At 42.5% G+C, this 25,298-nt stretch overlaps 1 protein-coding gene across 1 annotated transcript in view; it reads right to left on the bottom strand.

The window, feature by feature from the left end:
- Nucleotides 1-24,552, bottom strand: part of BASP1 (brain abundant membrane attached signal protein 1) — a 53,084-nt gene extending 28,532 nt beyond the window's left edge. Inside the window, exon 1 of the mRNA XM_013952850.2 lies at nucleotides 24,365-24,552. The gene's annotated coding sequence lies outside the window, so the exon portion shown is untranslated. The remainder of the gene's footprint in view (nucleotides 1-24,364) is intronic.
- Nucleotides 24,553-25,298: the final 746 nt, after the last annotated feature.

Genomic DNA, 25,298 nt, shown 5'->3' on the forward strand with positions numbered 1-25,298 from the left:
TTTAGAAATCCCCTAATTTTGATCTAAAAAACTGGCAACAGAACAGAATAAGTCTCTGGGAGGTCATCAGGTAATCATCAACCTTGGTGCTGGGCTGCCTTTGAATTACTGCAGTAGAAGTCATTTAAACATCTAAGTGTATCTCTCCGGTTGCATTTCCAGAGTCCTCAGTGTCTACAAATGTGGGATCATTGTGGACTCTCCATGAATCAATAGGAAAAAAGCAAGACAGGCTGCTCTGTGTAAGCTTTACATACACGTGCGTGTGCACGCGCACACACACACACACACACACGCACACACACATATACTCCATTAGAATTTTACCTAGAACTGGGAAGGACTTCCTAAGGGCCGTACAGAAATGTTTGCCATAGCCCAACAAGCAAGGCCAATAATAAAAAGAGTATGAGATAATCACAGTTTTATCTTTAAACTTATGAAATTCTATCTGCCTACTGGAATAGTGTTAAGCATGTTTGGTACAAGCCCAAGCAAGGGAGAAAGAAAACTCGGAGGGCATGTGGTCTGCAGCTTCCAGGACTAACCAAAAACTGGTTCGCACACCAGTTTTCTCATCATATCCTGTAAGAAGGAATAAAGAAGGAATAAAAGACCAGCATTGCTTTTTCTTCAAACTGCGTGTGTTCTGTGAAACCTGCAACTAAATACTATAATAAGTCCTCCCTACCTCATCTGGATCTAGCTTTCTGTATTGACACAAGAAGACTTTGAAATTATGAGTCGCCATATGACAGAAAGCAAGCTGAGGCTCCAGAGAAACATCAACTTTGTTCCTGCACGCTTGGCATTGCAAAACAATAAGGATGGGAACTCAGAATATATACGGCTATTTCCATATGATTGACAAACTCTGTAAAAGTACAAAGCCGGAAAATAACTGGATGTGTGGTAGTCCCAGGCCTGCTAAGAGAAAGGAGTGCCACTGTTATTTCTTCCTGAACCAGAGACAGAAATCAGCCTGGCAAATTGGTTTCCAATGCCAAGAAGGCAGTCCAAGAACTAATAAGTCTAATAAGATCAATAACAGTGAACAAATCATAAACTATGAGTATCCTCAAAACACTGCCAAGATTCTCATTTTTGTGAAATTTAAAATTTATTTTAAAAAAGAAATCCCCTAAATTCAAGAGAACTAAGTACAAAATGCCACTCTACTGCAGAGGTACCAGTCTTACTGTTAAAAAAAGTTATGCTTTTTCCTCCACTGCACATAATAAATATGCCAGATCCAAGATTACAGTCTGAATGGTGCAGTCTGGTGTGAGCAGCATAAGCAGTGCTTTCTCCCAGTAACACACACAACTCTTGTTTCAGCAAAACAGACTCAATGCAACAATCTCAAAGTGAGCAAAAGTATTTCTAATAGCACGACCACTCAATGCAGAGTGAAACACTTCACAGACAGAGTCAACCTTATGACTTCCATCCTGCATTTATTATAAGAAATGCAGTAACTTAATCTAGGCCACCTGAGCTAGCAGAGAGAGGGTGTTTTGGTTGCAAGGCTATCAGTACCACAACATGATTTGATGAATATTTCAGGGCTGCTCAAGCAGGTCTTTATCGTGCTCTGATTACTGTGTCGATAAAGCTTACATAGACATAATGAAGATTCAGGTATAAACAGTATGTAGCCTGCACGCAGTCAGTAAAACTAGCACTCAGCAAGAGAATTAGTCTTAACTGGAATTTTGGAGAGGAATCTGCAAATGCAAGATTTGGCATGGAAGATCATGCCAACACCACTTATCAGTAGATGGTATATAATTTAAAAGAAGGTTGCAGTTTTCAGTGATTCAGCTTATTGCATGTTTAATAAAGAAAAATGAAAAATGAAACAAAAACGTAAAATGGTGATATGGACAATAGTTAATCAGTATTATTTTGAAGGAGTCAGCCATGCCATCTTGTCCAGACAGAACTTTGTTCAGACAGCTCCATATTTTTTATTTCTTCAGTCTGCGCTGACTGATAGAATACAAAGTCCTTAAAGAGTCAACTGGATCCAAAGAAAAGCTGTTTACAGTGAGTGGTCTAATATGACTGCAGGAAAACTCATTAATACTCGACAGGGGCAGCAGTGAGATGGTCAAGGAATGGAAAGGAAAAGAACTAGGAGTTCCCAATGTGGGTAAAGTCATTCATTTCTAAGGAGGTATCCTGAAAAGCAAAATGCAAAAGTTATAGCTGAAAATATCCACTTGAAGAGAAAATATGTCCTAAGAAATGAGAGTGGGAAAGGTTCATAGCAGATCTAAATGTTGCCAAGAGATGGCCTGATACATTTCCTACATTTTCATCTGTATTTGCAATGTAAAAACTTAGGAGGTTGATGCAGCAGAGCGGGATTGAGCAAATTCAGGTCTCTCCACAAGCCTGTGAAACTTTATTATGTAAAGTTCTTTTTATTTTACATATTCAAATTATTCACTGTTTCCACCATATGAAGCCCATAAGAAATTTTCCAAGTATTTAAATGAAGGCATTTGCAAGTTAAAATGAATGATTTTCTCCAGCAGAGGAGCTAATCCAGAGGATGAGACTTCTGCTTTGAGGTATTCATTTGCAAAATACATAACTGTCTGCAGAGGGGAAGGGGCTTTGCTCAAAGAATTTCTTAACCCATAAGAGAATTTCAACTAAATGCAGTGAAGAAGTGTCTAATGGCCAACAAACAAAAAGCAGCCACTTGCTCAAGGCTACCCTGCACTGGTTAAGGTGTTTGGTGCATCCCTGCTGGGTTCCATTCATTTCTATATCCTCCAGTGGAAAAACCGATGCCATAAAAATCGGACCATATAAGCGAACAGTTCAAAATAAACACAAAGTTAGGAAAGAGCAGTATTTTTGGAGACACTGCAAGTACCTAAAGGAATCCCTGCCAGCTGGCAGACTGGGGGCCAGAACAAACTGTGTGGTCCCCCGGCACAAGGCTTTGGCAAGCGCGGCAAGGCAGTGCTCCCCGCTGCCGAAGCTGCCTTTCCCATGAGCAAGCGCAGGTGGCACCAAGCAGGGGCTCGCCAGCCCTGCACCCCATAAGGAGGGAGCATGGGGCGGGAGGAAGAATGAGCAGAGCCGAGCACAAGGGGAGTCCACAGCGCAAGGGACCAGCGCTAGCAGGCAGTGGGTGCTGCAGGACGTGGGAGCACCAAAAGGAGACCTGGGATGGGAATTAACTTTGAGAAAAGCCCTGAAACGCAAAGACAGACATATTAAGAATGCAGGGGAAGGAGGAGGAGACTGTACTATGAGGAGTGCCTAATGGCAGAGATATCCCCAGAGTGGGAGCATGGATGTGCAGTGGAGGACAGGGGAAATAGCACCCTATGGGGACCAGAAGAGAGTATGTGCTGGCCTGAGAGCCTCTGACTGGAAAGCATCTTCGCTATCTGCTTTTGCCTTGGGGTTGGGGGTGGAGGGAGGAAGAGAAAAGGGGAAGAAGATCATTCAAGGCAGCCAGGCAATCCTCTAATTCATACAGCCAGACCTGAATCTTTGCTGCAGTCTCCAGAATGAGCAAGGTGAGCACCTGGACCTGCACGCTGCCTCCCGAAGGGCTGGAGAAGGTTATGTCAGGATTCATGAGGGCTCGGGGGCAGCTAGATGCAGTCTGGTGCTGGAGGCTAGTGAAGAATTGTCCATTATGCTGGTCCAGCCCCAAAACAACTGCCCAAGGGGTGTAGAGGTGAAACAGTCCCTAATAGTGCAAAAAATAACACATGCTGGCAGAGAGCAATGGATTAAATCCAGGCACACAGTTCATCCATTTTTGCATCCACTCAAGTACGTATCTAACTCTATTAAGGTTATTTTAAATATGGAGATTCCAGTCACTACTGTAGTGGGCTATTTTTTGAAGTCATTACAGAATATTTTTACTGGGCTTTTTCCCGCCCCCCCACAATGGGAAAGCCTTACAAAAAAAACCCTCGGTTTTAAGAAAACACATTGACTCTTTTATGTTCTCAAGGACTTGGCAAGCAGGCCAATTTGGCAAGCACGGTCATGGTCAGGCAGCAGCCTGTAAGTTTATGGACACAGAGGCCAATGACATAAGACACATATATTCTGCATCACAGCTGCAGGCTACTGGATTTCCACGGCAGGTCAGTGACTTGATTGCATAAACAGTGGAAGTAAGAGCTCAAATCATCCCCAGCACAGGGGAATCTATTAATAGAATAACCCAAGTTGGGTATGAAAAATCAAGAATTGGCTAAAAGGCAATTAAATGCAAGCAAAGAAAGCTATCTGGCTTAGGAGCTGGCATAGATCAGAGTTTAAAGTTACTAGCTCCAGTCAACCTGGCTTAAATCAATCTTCAGTACCTACAGCTTTTTGAAATATCATGCACTGCTTCATTGAGCACATGATATATTAGGATTGCAGTTATATAAAGAGGAAAGGCAGCACCTGACAGAATCTGCACTTTGAATCTTTACTTTGCTTCAAAGGAATCTCGAGATAGTTTGTTTTAATCTCTGGGGAGTCTGAGGTGTGATAACTGTGGGCTTCTCACCTGGGTGTCCAAGTATGGTCTGCTAATTATCTTCAGCATATAATTAAGAGCAGTGAAGAGCTTATCTTTCTCCATCAATGGTATGCATCAAGGCTCTTAATTTAGGCATTTAATTTAATTTCTTTAGTTGCTCAGTGAGAACTGCAACACTACATGCTCAATTTTTATAAAATCTACAGAACAGAGCAGAGTCTTCCCTTACACAATAACGCTGTTGTTTTAGTGCACTACTAGCCCTGTGTTGTAAGGGCCATCACACATAATGAGCCCAGGCTTTAAAACAGCATATAACCCAGGCATATACTTGTAGTTGAATTCAAAAAGCTGCTGACCACATTTCGATAACAATTCCCTATTAATATTCACATCAAATTGAAGGGATGAAGAGAAGTGGGAAGAGTTAAAGCATCCTCGCTAACAGTTAGCTGAATACCTTGATCTGCTGTCTTGTAAAGATTTGTTGCTTGGCCTAGCAATTTGTTTCTGAAGTCAGGGTTTCATCTGTTGTCTAGGAAATAAAATTGCAGGTGCCAGTGTCTTACTTTCTTAGTAGTTCCCTATAAGACCATGATATAGTTTTCCCAGAAATATGGTCAAGGAATTTCAAATTGCCACACTTTGTCACACTGTATTCTTAAATAGTACCAGCAAGATCGGCTCTAAAGTCTTTAAATGCTCCACTATTGTTTAGGCAGCACATACTGGAAAGACAAAACATAATCTGATCTTTGTTGTATTGTCAATCTGCATGATGCCCCTCAGTTGGCTACCTTATATGTTGCTCTATGCAAACAATTAGACTGTTTGTCTGGGAATAGAAGTATCCTGTATAGTGAGAAAATGGTCTTATTTTTAATTTTCTTTTAACATGACATGAGGAGATTCTTTCTGAAGCACTGCAAATTACATGTAGGCCTAAAATGGAAAAAAGAAACATTGTTCCAAGAGAAAGAGGAAACAGTCTCAAATAATGAATTTTCCATGCTTTGCTCCATCTGACCAGTTGCCTTAATCCCACTATACCAGAAGCATTAGATCTTCTCACCTCCCAAAATTGCACATATTTTAGGCATGAGAAAATCAAACTCAAGTAACATTGCAAAATTATAAGCTCCTTAAAACAGGTATTTCAAGAGTGTTCTCAATCATGCTTGTAGCAGTGCTAAGTTTGGAGATCTTGTTCTTGGCTTAAGCCAACACTAATGACTGATTTGACTTCAATATTCAGATTTTTTTTTTATTTCATTGTTTGAGTACTTCATGGGAAAAATATGTGTACAAAATCTGCCCTTGTTACATAGGACAACGCATGCAAGCCAGTTGTTGAGGCCAACAATACCCCTGCAGCAATGCTTCAACGCTAGACTGTGGAAATAGCCAAGCAACCCAAATGAACACAAAATTTGAAGGGAGCACTCTTTATATTCCTCTAATTGGGTGGACACATCAATCCTCGTTAGAGCACCTCAGTGAATCATTTGTTGTTTACTGAGGCATGTGCTGGAAGAGTCCACTGGCGTGCCTTCAAGGGTCACAGGGGAGCCTCTCCCATGGAAATTAAAAATCAAGTTGTCTTTAGCAGCTTTTTAATAAATGTGATTTCCATTTGACCCACATTAGAGGCTCGCTTTGTTGAGATTTAGAAAGAAAAGTTTGTCCTTGCAAAAGAGCACGGGGAGGCTGTTAATATTCAGATGACATTTCTATAGTGATTAGAGATCATTAGCATTGGAGTTTCAGCTCAAGATTAATATAGCTTCTTCCTCTTCTCAAGAAGTTCATCTCAAACAGCCAGCTTTCTTCCTCTGAGAGGCAGCAGTGGCCATTACAGTCACTGGAGCCTTTTCAGTGCATGGATTTTCCACCACACCTGCGTTCGGTAGCAAGCTGGGGTGCTCCTCCGCCTCACCAGGTGCATGTTCATACAGGACCATCCGCAGTGCAGATGCATCCAGCCTAGCTTTAAAACTTGCCGGGCCAGGTACTCATGGCAGCGTGAGATACAGCAGCCCAAAACCCAGTGTGGCCAAACATTGACATATGGAGGAACTTTCGGGGCAGCAGTGCGACTGCGTCACTTGCCTGGTAGGGCTAGCACGAAGTCCTGCAATCACAGCCCCTCATCTCCCCATATTTAATAATATATAATAATAACAATAATAATAATAATAATAATAATGCATTGTAGCATTGTTCAGGTGGGAAACTAGAGAGCTTTATTTGACCACAGCTTCACTCTGCAATGCTTTTCACCAAACAGTGTTTTAGCCTGTTCTCTTTGATGGTTTCTAGTACATGTATCAGGGATGATACACTTAGCCATATACTTCTTGTTATCGGAATATAAGTTATATCACACCTTTTACAAGCTTAAATTCCTGTATTCAGTACAAGCTTGTTTTATGGAGGTAGAGCCATTAGAGAACAGGAGTTAGTGTCCTGTTTCCTGCAACAGAGGGAACCCTGGTTTGCTATAAACAGTATTTATACTGACCGTCTGTGCTGAAGGACTGATTCCAGAGCCATTAACATTTATCTTAGAGAGTCAGTCTCTATAATGCCATTCATTTGTATAAAAGCTGTCCAAATGTAATGTAGTGGGATCTCTGTCATTTCTGTAATCTCTCATGTTGCCACCTTATGATTACACACATCCAGTTATTTAAGGTTGAAGTTAATAGGGACTGCGAGATTTTACAGGCATTTCAAATGCTCCATGCACAAAATTGCAGCTTCATAATAAGATAAACCCCATATAGTTAACATTGACTTTTTAAAGTGCTATTTTTGATCAAAATTTAAAAGAATGGAAGAAGGGTACTTAATACTCCAGGCGATGAACATTGAAACGAGCACTGGGCCATTCACTTGGAAGGCAGAACCACGACACACAAAGCCGTGCAACACGCTGATACCCACGTTAGCACAAGCAGGAGGGAAACGCATGTGAAATTCTGCAAGAGGCTGACAAACTTTCCCCGAAGGATAAAATTAGCTCCCACAGAACGTCCACATGAATGCAGCTGTGGTGCTGCCGATAACAGGGCCAACTCTGGTACTTGCTAAGATACCCCATGCACTGCATATTCCTACTTTGATGAATGCAATATAAACTAGCAGAACTCTGTAGATCCACAGCTGTGGATCTGCTGGATTAGGACATGCCCAACTGTTGTCCACTTTCAGATAAAATCAGAAAAGAAATTCACTTGCAGTCAGTTTCCCCAAAATCCCATCGGTAGTCCTTTCTTTTTACTGTACTGTCTCAGGACATGGAAGAAAACACTTCTCAACGAGTTTCAGTAAGCCAGAAGGAGCTTGTGAGTTACTATACGAAAAGTTAATGTAATAACTGGGCTCGCCTCATAAAATACGGCTTTGCACAAGAATAATGCACTTACCTCACTGACCTGACAAACTGTCTTAAGCTTGGCTAACAGTCCTAACTTCCCCTCCTACAAGCAAGTTTTGCAGTTTTCTACAGCCAAAAGACTGACACAGAAGACAATTGCAAAAAAATGTACAAACTGAAGCTCAGTTTCATAGCCATCCCATAAGTACACTAAGTCAAAACAACACATACGAATAAATTATTCTTAACAGCTATCTACAGGATATGACATTTCATAAAAACTGCTAAGTTCCTGTTTACAATATAAAGGGTTTCTTAAACCAGCCCCAGTGAAGCAATTTGTTGTGTGACACATTTTAATTGCTGCTTTACTGATCTAATTCTATCAAGTAGTATAATCTGTAGCCTCAATGACCTATTTTGTAATGGGAATCAGGAATTATAGATGAAACAGTTGAGCTAAATATCCTTTATCTTTTGAAACAAAACTATGAGTGGCTCTTATAATAACAAAAATAAGAGTTCCTTTGAAGAGATTATAAATATGTATTAGGAATTAAGATTTTAGTTCCCATGATTAAAAATGATGGAAAACCCCCCAACTCCCCCCCAGACAGCATTAAATGAACATTAAGAAGCACTTGAAAGTATGAACCCAAGTTTCCAGTCCAATGTAATAGTTTTATCATTACAACCTACTCACTATTTTTAATATTTGAATCAAAAAACAACATTAAAGCAAGAATTTAGTGTGCTTTCTGTAGCTCTCCTGCAGTGCCAGGATCACAATATCCGATAAGATGTCTGGCTCCTGCCCAAGGCGCAGAAGTGTCAGATGCTCAGAGGCATTTCTTTACTCTTTCCACCACTTCATAGTTACTCACACCTGAGTTTTACACATTACTCTCAATGCAGATGTAAACAAAAGGATCAGGCTATAAACCACAAGGGTTATTACTTGCTTTCACATGAATCAAAACACCTTAAAAAGACAAAAAAGGAAGCTTAAGGTTTGAGTGTGTCTTAATTTATATGAAACAGATACCGATGTAACAGATGTAGATGGTCATTATAGCTAATAGTTTGAGTTAACTCACTTCTGATTTCCAGCACTGGAACTCCACTGTAAATTCAGACATACAGTGACTTTAGAGCGGAATTTGATCCTTGGCACTGAAGTCGTTCACTTACTAGATTTTAAAACAAAAAGCATTTTCCTGGAAAATTTCACCATTGGTTTTCATTTGCAAGAGTGTATGCAATTTTTTTTAAATCCCATAATGTGATGTTTCCATGTCCTAGTCATAAGATGGAAAGTCTTAAAATGTGCTTTTAGATTAAAAACATGTTTAGATGGATAACATTAAAAGTCATTAAAACCATGCAACAAAGGTGCAGTTGGGTGATATAACTGAGCCAAATTACATAGCTTGCTGCCTCCAAATGGGACGGGCTCACTGCCTGCTCCCTTTCCTTCACAGCTGGGTTCTGTTGTCTGCTCCCTTGGCAAGGCGTCTGAGCTCTCTAAGCTGGGAGAAAACAAGCCCAGCCACAAAACAAAAATAAAAAACAAACAAGCAAACAGGGGAGGGCAAGCAGCAAGCCCACCTCTTGCAGCACCAAAGAGCTGTTGAATCAGCTCAGCTGTCCTACCTGCACCCTGGAGGTGAAAGTAGCTAACACTGCACATGGAATTAGACTTCAGGTAAGTGAAAACTCCCTGAGATTGTAATGTGAAATCCAAATGGGTACTATTTTCACCCTATGGATTTTGCCTCTAAATTAAAGCAGAGCAGGACAAGCTCCCTGGTTAACATCCATGCCAGGCGTGGACAGGCACCTAGGGATTTGAACAGCTTCCCAGAAACTCTTACAAATAAATACTGAAAAATGGCAGAATGGGTAGGTATTTAATTTATGAATTCAAACAAAGACAGTAGTCTTAAACTAGAACTACACGGGAAACAGCTTTCCAAGTTCTCAGAAGCCTGGTATTTGAGGCAATTTTACATGACCTTTCACAGTCAGCCAGCCAGCCAAAGAATTACTCACTGCTATTAGCCCTTTGCTTAAAGATAGCCACTTCATGTGTAAAAGAGCATGTTTCAAGTATTTTCTCTGCCCAGTTCAGAGCTGAGACTCAGCTTTCAGCACGTCAGCATTGAAAAGCTCTGACCAGAGATGCTCTCTTGCCAGTCGGGTAGTTTATATAGCGTGGGGTAACCATCAGTAGAGACTGAGACTGTCCTAACCCAGACTGGGCAACAGGCTGCTGAATATGGTACTCACTTGCTTTATAGTCAAGAGAGAGAAGTCCAATCCCCTAGCTGGAGTCAGCGAGAGCAGAAATTTGATCCTTGACTGCCCACATGGGTGGCTTATACATTAAATGATTAACTAGCCCAAAGCGGGTAAGTTTGTCCTTTATTTCAGCTAGGAATCAAAACCCATACGATTATTCCCAGGGAACTGGAGCTGCAAGAATTCAAACGTTTTCCAGCACAAAGATCCTCACTCTGCTCTGCTGTCATGTTCCAAATCTCAAAATTTTTTATTACAATCTTTTATAAAAAGTAAAAAATAATAACTATAAAGTCAAAAGCACTGTTCATTTGAATTGAAACTGCTGATAGGATTTTTTTTAAACTTCCCTCCTATCAGTGTTACACGTCTCACTTGGTGAAAAATGCATAGGATGTGGCACTATACAGGAAGCTACAAAATCTACTAAAATCTGCTCATGTTTTAAATAGTGCACACTGTAGTCTTTGCAACAGTTCTCTTATTGCTGCACACCTTCAGAACGTTTTACTAATAGGCACGTGATATACGCCTTTTTAAACTCTAACACTCGTTAGTCCCTAGGCTACGTATGGTATTGCATATTTTAGGTCTTAAACCTCAAAACTCCACAAACTGTAGTCTTTAGGAAGTGGATATTTACCTTATGGTAGAAAATGGAAATGTTTTTACTATCCTACTGTTGCAGATAGGAGTCTCAAGAGCACACTTTAAACCTGAAATACAAACTTGAGGGTTGATTTTAAAGTTCATGTTTATTTTCATTGGCCTGTCTCTTAAGTAGAAAAGGTTTCAGTAGAAGCATGCTAATTATGTCAGACATATCTGGTTTATACATGTCAGATATTTCTTTATGACAAACCATTCCAGCTTTGCAGTTTAATCACTGGCATGCACATAACGCTTGGAGAAAAAAACTGTTTTCTAGGAAATATCAATTCTGAATTAAGTTCCAGTGTGGACAGCTTTAGCACTTCATCCTGCTTACCTATTGCTTGTTCTGCAGTACTCCATACAGCAGCAGATGAAACAGGCTTGGTTGGATCACTTGTGAACATGCTCACACTTCTGCCCAAACCAGGCCCATCCCAGAAGCACAGTTAAAGCCAATTCCAGTCCAGGAAGTTGACTCAAACCCAGTACCAGCAGTGAAAGCCTCAAGACCATCCTAGCAAATCATCCTCATTCAATAGCTCCCACGCAGGTATCTACTGCACAGAAGCAAGAAGCCCATGGATACACCAGTATACACTCCCTAGTACATACTCTTGCATAGTAGTATAGCTTACTATATCTAGTATACACTCCCTCCCATCAGTAAATACTATAATTACTAGGCCTGCTCTGTTTCTCATGTACAGACCCATGCACTGGAAAAAAATTGTCAGTTCTGAAGTCTACAGACTATTCTACAGCCCTTTGTGCTCGTTTATATGAGCTATTAATATTAATAAGACCTAATGCTAGAGATTCTGTCTCTGACCAAATGAATCCTAGCCTAAGGTATATTTTTTCCTGACCTATCTGCTCAACATGAGAAGAGCACTGCTGCACACATGTATCTTCCACAGATTAAGAAGATAATCCTTCTTCCTCTTTAGGCAGTATGAAACTTGTCTTCAACAGCAATGCTATCCAAATATACCTACCATTAGTTTCTTAAAGGAACTAGGAAGGAGCCACCCAAAAGTGAAAGGTGGGAAAAGAAGGCAAACATGACAGAATGCTCAGATTTAACGTTTTGGCAAATGCTTATGTATTTTGAACATAAACACAAACATTGTTGCAGCACATCAGACCCACCGACGCTGCCCACCCATCCATCCAAATTAACAAAATTCTAGCAGCCCACAACTCTGACTTTATTAACATAACTCAGTTAGATTCAGAGAAAATACTTACTGATAAATGGTGCAAATAAAAATGGAATCAGGCCCATGGCCCTAGTTCTGTTCCCAAACATGCCTCGGTTATTGAAAGATTCACTGAAGTTGAAATGGTGTCTGTATGCACAGTTTACACCGAAACCAGTGTTCCTAATACAGGAAGCATCACATGACAGCACTGTTGTGCACAGCTCAAAATCCATACACAGCTAAATATTCTCCCAGTGAGCAGTTAAACGAAGGTGAGCATTTCCTCATCTCTAGCAACACCAAGATATGGGCAACTAGCCAAGAATCTCATTTGTTAAATAGAAACATACATCACATACATCTGAATCCTGCAAGTGATTCTCAGGAGTACAAAATGACTTCCAGTAAGCCCATATGGAAAGGAAATAAATCTCAGGTTGCCCTCAGGTACTAAAGGTTGATTGATTTCAAGCACGTACCCAAAGGAGCTGCAGAAGGGGCAGCCCATGCCATTGAATTGGGAACTTGAACGGCAGCTGCCCACCTGCCCACAGAATAGACTGCACAAAGATATTTGTTCAGCTACACATTAAGTCTATTCAAAACCTTTTATGAATACACACCAAGGGTTTCTTTAGAAATGAGCCTAATTTATATCAGGCTCAGCCTTCAAGGCTATTGTTATTATAGCATTAAGTTTGAGCAACCATGGGTTGAAAACGTGTATATAGCCTCTTTACACAGTTAGCTCCTCCACTCATCTGTGCAACAACCCAACAATATGCTTCTGTAGCCTATAGATTAAGTAACAAAAGAGGTCCTAGCGCTGTATAAATCAATATTGCACAGCTGTCCTCAGATGTATTTACAAAATTTTATTTTGGGCTTATGGAGTAAAATTTTCAAACGTACCCACATGACTGCATATTGCTGCCTTGAAATACAATTTAGGAACTGAAAAATCTCAATCATTTTCAGAAACTTCACTCCAGTTTTTATATCAGCCCCATTTCTAAGAACAGACTTTCAGTACATGTCAGGGATTTTGTCAAAAAGTGCTATACAGAAATCTTTGATCAGTATCCCATGCTGTTTGGCAGCAATAAATAAAATCTTCTTGTACCAGCTCTAGAAAAGCCTTGCCTGGATATTACTTAGTAGCATGTACTATATCCATAAATCATAGTAACAGAAGGTTTATCTTTTGATCACTATTTTAATAGAGTTCAGACATTCTGATAAATTTGGATGCTTGAGAATGCTTTTGTTCCAACTGAACTAGCTTCTCTGAACTCAAGAGCAAGCGCACTCCAGAGGTCACACATGTTCCTAATTTCATAAGTGCAGGGCCGGAAGGGACCTCAAGAGATCTTCTTGCCCCAAAGTGGAATGAATTATATTTAAATGATTGTCTTACCTATTCTTAAAACATCATTCTCTCCTTTACACTACACAAAATCAGTGTTTTCATTTTTTCCTTTGATAGGTCATGTCTGATTATTGTTATTGTTTACATGTTCATCCACTTGAACAGCATCTCTCTTTCATGTGGCATATGACCCATGCAAGTATTATTACCTTAAATATTCAACAGATAGTACATGAAAGAAAATTCTCAGATGTTCACTTCAGAATAGTTTAAAGGTAATTTATTCAATTCTGGTAGCAAAAGTTTTGCACAACTAGGAAGTGAAACTCTGTTATTGATGTTGTCCATCACCGGTCAACAAATTCTTCTTTACGGTAAATCTGATCATAAATTCCTTATGACTACAGAGTGCAAGTTTTATGGGAAATGTTTGCAGAGACAAGAAATTTTTACTAAGATTTATTAATTTCAAATTATTCTAACTCATCTTACTGACTAACTTCCACCTGCAGCAGAGCAAAGGGCAAAAATTTTCCATATACTGTCCAAAGTTATGTTTATCCACCCGAACAATGGAAATCCCATTACTCTGGTACAGCACAAGTACCTGCTAGTCCTTAGTGTTAGAACAGAGAAAGATGCCTCCTTGTTCTCATGAAAGACTAACATAACTTATGAAGTGTATTGTTAACACAAAAATGTATTTAACTATGCTAATTAAAATGAGCACTGTATAATTTTTTATTGCAGATGAAGGGTAGCTAGGAGATATTCCCAGCTGTGACTTCATAACTATGGCACTTTGAAATATAGTCTCTTAGGAACCGCAAGCAGATTTAACCAAGGAGAGTTAAATGTGCCTAGATACATGAAGTTATATTTAACTATCTCCCTAGCTAATTAGATCAGGGAGACAGAATCATATGGCTAGATTAATTAAGACAAAACAGAGCATTTGTAATAATTAAGTTAGCTATTTGGTCTCTTTTCCAGTGCAGGGACTCCATGAACACCATGAGCAGAGCAGCCGATGCCTGGCACTTTAGACCACATATGCCCCACAGATACAGCCCCACCAAAGCCACTGTGCTTGCAAGATTGCGAGAAAACTCCGATGGACAGTCTCATGTTATCTGCTGGTTTTAAGAAGAAGAGTGAGATAGTCAGAAGAGTCAGTTCCTTCCCTTGAGGAGTCTCTGAGACTGCTCAGAAGGGAGAAGGTTTCCAGAGACGGCAAGGTGGTACAGGCAAGAGATTCAAGGGGGGAACCTGCAGTTCAGGAACAGAAATTGTCCAAGTGCCACCTCACAGTCAGACCTCAGAGGTGTTGGAAAGGAACTTCTTCAGGACCAGAGGATCCTGCAAAGTTGCTGCAACTCAGAAAAACACAGAGCACTTAGAGCCAACATTAGTATTTCAAACTTGAAAGGACTCAGTGGGCAGAGTGTGGGCTGTGAATAAACCTTTTATCTATTATTTTGGTTTCCTAATCACTGTGAGTTTTCTCTACTTAAAAAGTTAATTATCCGAGATGACAAGTTGTTATTCTAATGAAAATAAGGCCCTTTGAGTTTTTTGGTATTCTTTGGGAGCTCACTGTGCAGGAGATGATCTAAATTGATCCACTTCAATTCTCTGGCCTACCTGGGGACCTTCCACAGTGACCAAAGGCAATGTTGTGTCTTCACTGTATCTGCAGTAACAAACTTGTCCTTTAGAAAAAAGGCATATATAGTTGCCATCATGAACTCATTTGGCCTGAACATGGTGCATTCATCTTGATGACTTTCATAATGAATTGGTACAGTAATTATGTTACTGTCCCCATCATTTACATATGTTATGCTTTATTTGGGCACAGTGAAAATTTTAAGCAACTGGAGGAGATCCAAAGAAAAGTTTCTTTATGGAAGAAACTCAGGCCAATAGGACTGTGACAGCTGCTGGCTTTTATGCAATATGCAGTCCAATAAAGCCACAGTTTGGCAGATAAGCTTTGTCTATTATAATAGCAAATGTTTCCCCTCTGAATGTGTTTTGGAAGGTTTTGCTACTCACTAATGTATTTTAATTGTGATAGTCCAGCAATGTGTTTGATGCCCTGTGAGACCCAAACAAATCTAGTACTTCTTGAAAATAAGACTGGCAATGCAAACTCTCCCATACAGTTTTTTCATTTAGTTAAGAGCCAGTTTTGCTTAAAACTAAAACATCATTTCAAAAGGAAAAAAAAAATCTATTCTCTTTCAGTCAGCAGAAGGAGAAACCACATTAATATTTCAAGTGCTGAGAAGTTAAAAGTGTTGAATGATTTTGGCTGGAAACACTAGAAGATTCCTATAAAGTTATAGTATTTGCATAAAACTTTGTTTAAGACCAAGCTTTCATGTTGATACGATCTCAGTCTAGTGAACATCCAGATTTGGCAGCCATACCCGCGCAAACAGTTGGGGTCTAGTAACATGAGTTTTAGAGTTTAAAATTAAAGTACTACAAATTAATGGCTCTGTTTTCACATCCCTGCTTATTACACAGGAATGACAGTAGACTTAAGCTTATGACATAGATCCTACTGCATTTGGCATATCTGCTAATGCCCACCTTGCATGTTAGTGTGTGATGAACAGGATGCTCTCTGGAATAGGTTGTGTTAGCTCACAGCTGAAAATACCATCTTCTAGAAAGGATAACCAAGGGAATCAGCAACATAACCAATGTGATAATTTAATTGAAATACAGACAAATGATCCTCAAGGAAATGATGAGCAAGGATACAGAGCCAAGGTTAGCTGATGAATGAGAACCACCAGCTTGGAGACACTTGAACATTTTTTACTGTGGCACATTTACAAATATGTGATACGCACAGAGATATATAAGGTATATGCTAATATGCTAGAATACAAAGGCTTTATCAAAAAGAGTATCGAATGGCTTCTTTAACCAGTGGCAAGTGTACCAAAAGACTTCATTTTTGAAGTAGAAAGTATGTAAAAGCTGCTGAGACACATATTTCTATTCTCAGACTCTAAATTTACTGCCATTGTTACACAGCAAACTTCTGAACACACTTTTCTCTGCACCACAAACCTGTGCAGAACTAGTAAGTTGTTTCATTCCTTCCTTCTCTCCCTGCGACCTCCATGTTTTAGCTGGTGAAGGGCTCAAGCATTCAACCCCTTGCCTCACACACTCAATAGCTGTGGGAGGGTACGCAAAGCCAGTTCTTTCCCCTCAATACCATCAACCACGTATCAACTTCAAGTTAAAATGGAGATGGCAGGTATTAAAGTCGCAACATTTAGCCCCCTTGAAGCAAGCGAGATCCATTATATTTGTCATTTGTTGACTCTGACATGTTTGCACCTCTCCATAACACCTTGGCGACAGCATTGTTGCAAGAGAAGTTTACAAAAACAAATACCTGTAGGTGTTTTTCAGTAAAGCTTGAGCCATTGGTAACAGAAGCTACCTCAGGACTGAAGGCCACTTTCCTGACATTATGCCTTACTGGATTGTCAATGCGGTGCCTTGTTCAGTCAGGAAGGAGGGACCACATGCCACATTGCTCTTGCCATCACCATCAGTAATTTGTTCATGAATCTGCTAGTTAGTAACCGATTCATCTAGAGAAGAGGATGACAGGTGAACTTGCAGTGATCTAGTAATTATTCGAGTGCTTATAAAAAACTACTTCAATGTTAGTTTTCTTGAGCTCTTTTGAAGATTTTATTCAGTATTACATGCACAGAGAAAGTACACTCAGGTGAGATATAATATTTACGTGCACATGGCAACACTTACTTAGCTTGGCTCTAAAGGTATTATTCATTAAGGCAATGTCATCAGTCAAGGCAACTGGATGCAAAATTCTGGCTACTGTGCAGAAAGCTGACTGTTCCTCTAAATATCACCTAGGGAGATTAGCACTGAGGAAATCATTAACATGTACAATACTGGTGGAATCTCAGACTGCCACAAGTAGCTTTAAAGGGGGTCTCCTTGTACTGAAGGATTTTTTTCTTCAAGATGAAGATCATTGAGGGCGGGAAAAGAGGAAGGAGAACAGAGGACTGGAACAGAGAAGGGACAATGCCTTCTTCATCTAAAGCCTTCCCTGTGAATGATAACAGATCCGTCAGAAAAATGCGTCTGCATGGACAACTCCATGCCACCCTTCTTGACTCTTATGTCCCACATGCAACTTTCTAGAGGCATCAGGAGACTTTCACCTACGAATGTTTATGGACTGCACAGAAGAGATGGGTTTCCACGTTTGCTTTATTTCCCTAATTTAAGCACTTGAATTAGAGGCTCGGGGCTATCCTGAGCACTCAGATATATTCAGCAGGCCTCACTGACTGACTTAAACTGAGTGAGTGTAAGCTCCTAGTGAAATGAAGTCACAAACCAACGGCATGCCATCCTCTCAAGCAAAGAATGGAATGGAGGTAGCTGGAAAATCTTGGCAGGTTTTCACTATTACTCTCTGAGGACCTGTTGTCTCCCTTGTTTCACAGGGCCTGTCCATCTGAACAGGAAAGCAAGAGCAGGCAGCTCTCCGCCACTCTTCAGCAAGCCCAGCTGTTCCCAACACGGGCTGTGCTTTCTCAGATGTGGAGCACGTGCATGGGGCTGAGTGGGGTGACCTGAGGAGAATTAGCCCTTCTCTCTCAGCCCATCTGGTTTGGGAGCCAGTTGTTTAGAGTGGCTAGCACATCTTCCCCATTTGCCTCAGCTTTTGTGGTGAAAGCAAGAAACCAAGAGAAGCTGCTTTCGCCATCTCAGAGCTTGCTGAATTTGCTTCCTCCCACCAACTCAGTGCAATTTGTAGCAAATGTCACCCATGCACTTAGCAGTGCTGGCCAAAGAAGCAACAAGAAACTTTGCATGTTAATGGGGAACACTGTAATTATCTCAGTCCTGCATCAAATGCTGACAGGTTTTGCCCTATCCATTTCCAGGCCCCAGTGGAGTTTTGTACCACCTTTAGCCTGTTTTCTTTGCTGGCAAAATTACACACTGCCCTGCTTTGAGGAACTGTGATTACAGAAAGCTGATGAAGCAATTTGCAAGCTCCAGTTTATCTTGGACAAGCAGATACACCAAAGTGTTTGTCACAGTTTTACTCTCCCATGTTGACTACGTTTGCAGCTGGGGGTTTGCACCGGGTTTTCTACATCCGGATTTGCACTTGCTTTGTCTGTGCTTTCCTAAGGTAGTTAGATACAGAGAGAGACACGTATCAGTTGTGTTATTGTTGATCTGTTCTTTGTTTTGTCTAACTGCTTCATTTCTTCTCCATAGTTCAGCAGTCATCAGAAATTTGCTTAGCAAATGCACATCTACAGCATCCTGCTATGCAACCATCAGCCTTATCTTAAAACAGTTAATAAGTTCAAGGTATAAGTCTGAATACAAGCTCTTCCTTCACCAACCAGTCACATAAGGAAAACAGTAATAGCAGAAGATAATTTGACAAATAAAAGAAGGCTCTGTCCTTCTATAGGGGCTCTGTCCTTCTACATCCCATTGAGTATTTTAAGGACTATTGGACTATGAGATGGACAGCAGTCACTGATTTTACTACTTTTATGGCAGCAGCTTCCATTTGTCATTTAAAGTGGTGATGGCATACATTTCTGCCATTAAAAGTAATCCCTTAGGGAAGCTTTGCAGTTGTAGTTACTAGGCTTTTGCCAGAAGGGAAAGTTTATGTGCATTCATGCCCTACTCATGCCAATGGGAAGTTACTACAACCACCATCATGACATCATTAGCAAGTTTTCAACAAGAAACCTTTACAAGTAGCAAAAAGTATGTGGTTAAAACCTGATCTTATTACACATTCAGTGTTGTACCTTTCATAAGCGCAGAAAATCACCAAACAAAATGAAGGTCCTACCATCAATCCTACAGTCTACATTAAGCATCAAGCACATGCTGCTTTGAACAGCTGCGAGAGGAGCATACATAAAATTAAATCTTGCCTTTTGAAGAGATATTCAAATTCCTACAGAGTAAGAAAAAATAAAATCTCTGTATTGGCAGAACATAATCCTATGTGGCACTATTTGCCAGGCTAAAATCTAAATTAGGTAACGTGACCAAAAAGCATGCGGCTTTCCCAGCTCTGCAGTATTGGGGAGGTACTTGCCAATCTATACTCCCCAAGTCACATCACTACACAGCCTACTTAGCTGTATTCTGCAGCACACAATACCAAACACATCAAAAGAGATCTGCTCTGATTTATATCCTAAGACAGAAGGGTTTTATTAATAAAACTGTCTCCTCAGAGTTAAATTCCATTAACTGTGTTTAAGAGGGAATTACTACACATCTTGCTCCCAGGCAAAACCTGACCATTCCACATGTGTTAAAAATCAGTATCTCTTTACATTTACTGGTGTGCTGAAAAAAGTCAAAGGATTTTATTTTCAGAATCTGGCAAGTCAGGCATCTCTCATGTTTGAGGAATCATGTTGCTATCAATCCATTTCTATTTTAAACCTACGAATTTTTGTATCACATAACCAATAGCTACATTTTTATACTAACCACATTTCTCCATCTTGAAGTGAGAAGCTTAGCTAGCTTTTAAGAAAGACTGCTGTGAGAAACAAGACGTTGCAGAGAAGACTTTAAAGTCCTTTTCATTCTGCATGAGGTGCTTCCCCCCCTTCTTCCCCCTGCATTTTTTTTATCTTGAAAGCATTTCCTGCTAATGCATTAAACCTCTATTATGCTGCATATGGTTTCTATTTTCAAGTCTCTAATGCTTTTAGGAATTTCTTTGATTTCTCTAGTTGTTACCTCATTCTTGTCATTCCTGATTGACAAAAAAGAAATAATCCAAGCCCCTCCTAGGTTTTCTTTCTTTAGTTATGAAGCTGTTCCAGAACATCTGTACAGCGCTTCAAAATGGCCTGCCTTTACTACGCTTGTAGGAAAGAAGGTAGAGTCTTCAATGTCAGCAGATAACTCTTCATTATATTTGAATGCCATACAGTTTTCTTACTTGAAGAACTCAGATTTTAGCCATTAAATTTACAATGCACCCAAGGGCACTACAGTAATACCTACAGACCTAAATCAAGACCAGAGATTTCCATGTAAAAGTGTAAATAGAAATGTAGCACCCCCTCCTTGCAGACAGGGAAAAAAGGAAAGATTTTGAAGTTCTTGCTTTCAAAATTATTGCAAAATCAACTTTCAAAGGTAAGTTTTCAAAAGATAAGTAGCACAATGGTAGCTGAGCACTTGCAAATGTGGCGGCATGGAAGTCTGCCAGGATTTCATGGGAAGGCCTGTTTCTGCCCTGCTCTGAGCTTGCAAACTATTCTGTATTCCAGCTTCTAGTTAAGTCAGTGTATCCCATCAGGACATGTGCAGATGCCTGCACAAGGGAAGAATTGTTCAGACTGAAGCTGTCCTGGACACAGGAGGCTCTGCTGAAGGACTTCATGGTTGACTGCATGGGGCAAGGCTAGCGGTGGAACACAGTGCAAATAGAGAAGCTTCAGTTGGAAAACACAATTTATTCCAGATGCTTAATGTTGAAAGACCAAACACACTAATACATAAGGCCTGGAGACAGTTCTAAAGACAGTCCTGAAATTTTGGAGCAACCTCAAGGAGAGGGTATGCTCCAAAGGGATGATTCTTTTTGAGGTTAATCAATCTTTTATTACTAGGTTGCCTCAGCGGGTGTTACACTTCAAATGCAAAGAAGCATAGGAAGACAGGCCGAAGAAGAAAAAAAAAAAGCCTGATCATTGCTTCATACCATAACTGGAACAATAGTTTTATCAGTTAACCTTGTTTGTATTTTAACTGGATATGATACTCTCAGAGGTTCATCTCAACAGAAAAAACTGCTGTGTGATACGCCTTTTGGCAGCTAAATATGAACAAACTCCCTGAATTACACAATCAGCTCTTTCATACATGAAGCACACAAGCATAGACAGAGCCACCACGATTTTCCCATCTTTGGAGGTTTATTCTGTCCATAGAACAGAGTTAATGCTCTCCAGCTGAACCTAAAACAGCTATACAAAAGGGAAGTATCCACCGCATAACATCCAGTAGGTAGGAAGACCACAAAGCAAAACTGCAAGATGAGTAGAGACAGCAAATGCAAAAACCTTTGGTCATGTCCTTACCCCTTCCCTTCTCCCCTCCCACACTAATGCTTGGTGGTTGTGTTTCCTTCCTCCACCCAAAATTCTCAGAAAATCACAGAATACATAAGGAACCTGCAGGGAAAGGTATCTCCACTGGAGACAGCAGTAGCTGCAGATGCCGCATCTTCCCCTGGTTCAGCGGTCCCACCTCCACAGTTTCAGTGCTCCTATGTTTAATAGGGAACAGCTACAATGGAAAAAAACCTTGGTATTGAAGCCTGTTCAGTGGTCTAGGAGGTGCCTTGGCAGGCACCTGTGCATCACAGAGCAGGGCGGTGACATTATGGCAGATTTTAAGGCTCTGATGGCAGCACTTCTTCAGAAGTGGCCTTCACTGAAAACACGGGAAATACCAAGTAATCACAAGGTGAAGTTGAGAGGTCCTGGGGTGTAACATATCAAGCTAATATTCGTAACGCTGGCGGGGAAATAATAAAACCCACCAGCACCCTCTGTCCAGGCACCCATTTGTGAGCACAACTGCAGTATTCTGTTATAATCTTGAACCTGGGCTTAGCACATATATCAGTTATCTATGGTCAGAAACCAACAGTCTCTTATAAAATTACCAATTTATAATGTGCTTAAGAATGCCCACCTTAAAGAGAAACATGTATCCTAATTTTGGACAAAAGTATCTTTCCTCCGGAAAGAAAGGGGCTGGAGGAGGAACAAGCATCGATGCCAGCATCAAGATGCAACAACTTGAACAAAAGAGATTTCAAGATGTCGCACTGAAAAAAAAAAAAATCTTCCTATAGAAAGCCTCTTCGCCCTCGACAGAGGGAGATGCTTTAGAAGACAGTATGGCAATGCAGAACAGGAGTGTCTCCCCCTAGATGGAGTCTCTCCGCAAGCACGTCCCCGTAGCATGGCTTCTTTACGAGACCATTAACATGGAATTTAACTGCGGCACGTAAATTAAATCCACTTCGCGCTCTTTAACCAAGAGGACCCATAAATGGACCTGCCTTGTTAGTGTGGCTGGAGAGTACCCCCCGGTCAGAGGAGGAGCCAAGCAAACAGCAGCTTTTGCGATAAATCGGGCGGCCACGCCAGCTGACGGCGGTCACCCCATTTTCAGCGCTGCTCCCTGAAGGCGGCTTTGCGGGGGATGGGGAGCTGCGCGGGCGCCCCTGCAGCCGCTCGCCTTCCGCCCACCCAAATCTGCCAGGGGCTGAGAGGAGCAGCAGCATTCTTCCCCCTCAAAAATGCCAGATTTCGTCTCAGTAAATCGGGGGGGGAAGGTCTTTTTTCTTTAGCTGCTCAGCCCTCCGGCACGTTACCAGCTGCGCGGTGCCACGCGTGTCCGTGCGCCCCTCGAGCGCCGCTATTTAATGGGCGGGGGAGCGGCGGCGGCCCGGGCGCCTTTGTTCCGCCGCGGGCCCGATCCCCGACGGGGGGGGGCGGGTCCCGCGCCCCCGCCTCCGCGCATGCGCCGGGCCAAGACAAAGGAATCGGTAATTACGGCGCCGCTTCATTCATTTTCGCTGCAGTGTCTCTCGGCCAGCCCCAAAAAGCAGCGGTACGGGGCCCTCTCGCACCCACCCGGCGTGACAAGCGTGCGTGTGTGTCCCTTGCAGTAGCCCCCCAACTCGTGGGGAAGTTCGCTGCAAGAGCCACGTTTTAAAGACACGCGGGGGGGGGGGGCGGGGGGGGAGAGAGAGACGACCCGGCGAGGTGGGTCTAGGGAGGAAAGAAACAAAAAAAGCTACAGGGATATGTAGCTTCCTTTACTGAGGAAAAAAGAAAAAGGGAAAAAAAGGAATCTGTTGGAAGAGGGAAAGCATTCGATGAATATTCATGAAATAAATGCGTTTGGGAGTCAGGCAGTCTTGCAGAAGCAGCACTGGCAGAGGCAGCGGCGGTCTCTTGCCTTTTTTGACGGCTGGCTTGTAGCCCCTGCCCAGATAGCACTAACGCAGCTAACCCCTCCAAAAAGCATTTACATAAAGCCTTGTCAAGAGCCGGGATTACAATTGTTGCCGCGTCCGCTGTCATTTTCACGCACACTCGTGACCGCTAAAGCAATAAGCCCTTTTATTGCCTCATCAAGAGCGATCACATTGTTGCGAGCCACAATAGGCACGCGCTGCACTTAACCTCGCCACGGCTTCCGCGGGCTGCTTGCCGGCTGCCCGTTTTCCCACGTTAGCTGCCTCCGAAAGAGGAGCCGCTGCGCTGGGGCAGCGCAGCCCCCACCGCCGCGCAGCCCTCGCACAGCCGCGTAACCCCGCCGGCGCCTCCCTGCACCACCAGCCCTCCCCGCCGCCCTGCCACGTTCTCCGCGCTCTGCGTTTTCTTCTCCGAGCGCTTCGCCTCATGGATAGACTCGGGGATTTTTTTGTTAAGCAGCCTCCCTTTGGAAACAGATTCATGATACCAAAAAGAAATACAGCGTAAAACACTATTTTTCCCACCACACCCATCGCTTCCTGACCTCTCCTCTCCCCCACCCCAAAAAAAGCGTTATCGGGCATTTAAATTCCACAGAATATCCTTTAATCCATTTTGTGCCTCGAATTCGGTTTTAGGAGCTCTCTCTCGGGGAATATAATAGCTCCTCACAGCGATAATCCTAAAATGTGCCTGGGGAGGCGACTCCCAATCTGCTCCTCTCTCCCCACTCCTTCCAATTCAAACATACATCTCCTTTCCCCACATTTGAGACACGCACGGAATAAAATAAAAATAAATGCAAAGCTCTCGGGGGCTGCCATGTAAACGCCGTTAGCGAGATATGCTGCTCCTTACCTTTTGATATTTCTCCTCTCTCGCCCTTTGTGTACTTGTGTGCTGGGGTGTCACCAAGAGAGTCCCAGGTAGCCCAGTGCCCGCTCGGCTCGGTCTGAGTGCTGTGGCTCTCCCCCGCTCGCTCGCCGGGACTGGAGTGACTAGTGCCTGCTGGAGCAATGCCGCCGCTACCGCGGCTGCTGCCTCTGCATTTCTCACTCTCTCCCCCTCCCTCTTTCCCTCCCTCCCCCCCTTCTCTGTGACAGTCTGTGGGCAGTTCAAAAGCCACACGCACTTATTTATTTATTTTAGAGGCTCGTAGGCAGGGGATGCGCTGCGCGGCGTTCACGCTTAGGGGGCGCACGGACCCAAGGTTTTAAATATTAGCCTGGCCCGCGGCGGGAGGACTCGCTCGGGAGGTCCAGAAACGCACCTGGCAACCTTATTCCCCCTCCCCCCCGAGCTAACCGGATCCCAGGGAGGATCCTGGAGTGGGAAGGGAGAAGCCGCTCTTCCTTCCCCAGAGGCAGCGGGCGCGAAGCCGCACGGCGAGGCGCGGGGCGCTCCGCCGCCCAGCGCGCCCGCGCCCCGGCGGGGCTGGCGTCGACCGACCGAGGGCGGAAGCCGCGCCGCGCCGCGCCGCGCCGCGCAGGGAGCGCGCAAGCCGGAACGCCTGCCTACGCGTGCTGCCTTTCTGAGGAGCGAGGGAGCCCGCTTCCCCTCCGGAGCGGGGCGGCGCGGACGGAAGAGGCTGAAAAATCCCAGGCGTTTGTGCTACTGGCATGCTTAAGGAAAGGGTCTGTCCTATAAAAACGGGGGGGGAGGCAAAAAAAAAAAAAAGAGGAAAGCAACTCATTTCCCAGGAGAATGGATCTGCCTCGGGTGCTCCTGCAGCTGGAGAGTTAGCGGGAAGATGGCTCGGGCTTAAGGTCTGGTATCTCTCATTTCTCCCCAT

Source organism: Apteryx mantelli, chromosome 2 (assembly GCF_036417845.1).
Source record: "Apteryx mantelli isolate bAptMan1 chromosome 2, bAptMan1.hap1, whole genome shotgun sequence".
NCBI classification, from domain to species: domain Eukaryota; kingdom Metazoa; phylum Chordata; class Aves; order Apterygiformes; family Apterygidae; genus Apteryx; species Apteryx mantelli.